The 1,901-nt window shown below is 38.5% G+C and overlaps 1 non-coding gene across 1 annotated transcript; it reads right to left on the reverse strand.

Annotated features, from left to right (window-relative positions):
• Window positions 1–864: 864 nt before the first annotated feature.
• LOC130947000 (small nucleolar RNA R71) lies at window positions 865–968 on the reverse strand. Its single transcript, XR_009072415.1, has one exon. It is a non-coding gene; the product is annotated as a small nucleolar RNA R71 (small nucleolar RNA).
• Between the last annotated feature and the right edge of the window lie 933 nt (window positions 969–1,901).

The following is a 1,901-nucleotide window of genomic DNA, read 5'->3' on the forward strand; positions in this document are numbered from 1 at the left end:
TAACTACTTTTCCCTCTCTGATTTTCGAAAATATCTCACCTCTTTTTCAAAAATTCTTTTTGTTCTAAATTTTAATTTTAATTATATTTTATCTTTAATTTTCGAAAATTACTAACCCCTTTATAAAATTATTTTCGAATTCTCTATCCCTTCTCACTTATTCTATTTAATTATTTAATTACTAACACTTCTCTTTACCTCTCTCCATCTAAATTCCGAACCCACTCTTCTACATTCTTCTCCCCTTTCTTCTTCTACTAACATAAAGGAATCTCTATACTGTGACATAGAGTATTCCTCTTCTTTTCTTGTTTTCTTCTCTTTCATATGAGCAGGAACAAGGAAAAAGGCACTCTTGTTGAAATTGATCCTGAACCTGAAAGGACTCTGAAGAGAAAACTCAGAGAAGCTAGACTACAACAATCTAAAGGTAACCTTTCAGAAACATTAGAACAAGAGAAGGAGATGACAGCCGCACCCAACAACAATAATGCAAGGAGAATGCTTGGTGACTTCACAAAGCCAACGTCCAAATTTGATGGAAGAAGCATCTCCATTCCTGCCATTGGAACAAACAATTTTGAGCTGAAACCTCAGCTAGTTGCCTTAATGCAACAAAACTGGAAGTTCTATGGACTTCCATCTGAAGATCCTTACCAGTTTTTAACTGAGTTCTTGCAGATCTGTGAGACTGTTAAGACAAATGGAGTAGATCCTGAAGTCTACAGGCTCATGCTTTTCCCTTTTGCTGTAAGAGACAGAGCTAGAATATGGTTGGATTCGCAACCTAAGGATAGCCTGGACTCTTGGGATAAGCTGGTTACGGCTTTCTTGGATAAATTATTTCCTCCTCAAAAGCTGAGCAAGCTTAGAGTGGATGTTCATACCTTCAAACAAAAAGATGGTGAATCCCTCTATGAAGCTTGGGAAAGATACAAGCAGCTGACCAAAAGATGTCCATCTGACATGTTTTCAGAATGGACCATATTAGATATATTTTATTATGGCCTATCTGAATTTTCAAAAATGTCATTGGATCATTCTGCAGGTGGATCAATTCACCTAAAGAAAACACCTGCAGAAGCTCAAGAACTCATTGACATGGTTGCAAATAACCAATTTATGTACACTTCTGAGAGAAATTCCGTGAATAATGGGATACCTCAGAAGAAAGGAGTTCTTGAAATTGATGCTCTGAATGCCATATTGGCTCAGAATAAAGTGTTGACTCAGCAAGTCAACATGATTTCTCAAAGTCTGAATGGATGGCAAAATGCATCCAACAGTACTAAAGAGGCAGCTTCTGAAGAAGCTTATGATCCTGAGAACCCTACAATGGCAGAGGTTAATTACATGGGTGAACCTTATGGAAACACCTATAATTCATCATGGAGAAATCATCCAAATTTCTCATGGAAGGATCAACAGAAGCCTCAACAAGGCTTTAACAATGGTGGACACAATAGGCTGAGCAATAGCAAGCCTTTTCCATCACATTCTCAGCAACAGACAGAGAATTCTGAACAAAACACTTCTAATTTAGCCAATCTAGTCTCTGATCTGTCAAAGGCCACTTTCAGTTTCATGAGTGAAACAAGATCCTCCATCAGAAATCTGGAGGCACAAGTGGGCCAGCTGAGTAAGAAAGTCATTGAAACTCCTCCCAGTATTCTCCCAAGCAATACAGAAGAGAATCCAAAAGGCCATTGATGTAATCAATATGGCCGAATGCACAAGGGAGGAGAAGGACGAAAATCCTAGTGAGGAAGACCTCCTGGGACGTCCCTCAAGCAAGAAGGAGTTTCCTATTAAGGATCCAAAGGAATCTGAGGCTCATATAGAGACCATAGAGATTCCATTAAATCTCTTTCTGCCATTTATGAGCTCTGAAGACTATTCTT

Source organism: Arachis stenosperma, chromosome 8, assembly GCF_014773155.1.
Source record: "Arachis stenosperma cultivar V10309 chromosome 8, arast.V10309.gnm1.PFL2, whole genome shotgun sequence".
Classification (NCBI taxonomy): Eukaryota; Viridiplantae; Streptophyta; class Magnoliopsida; order Fabales; family Fabaceae; genus Arachis; species Arachis stenosperma.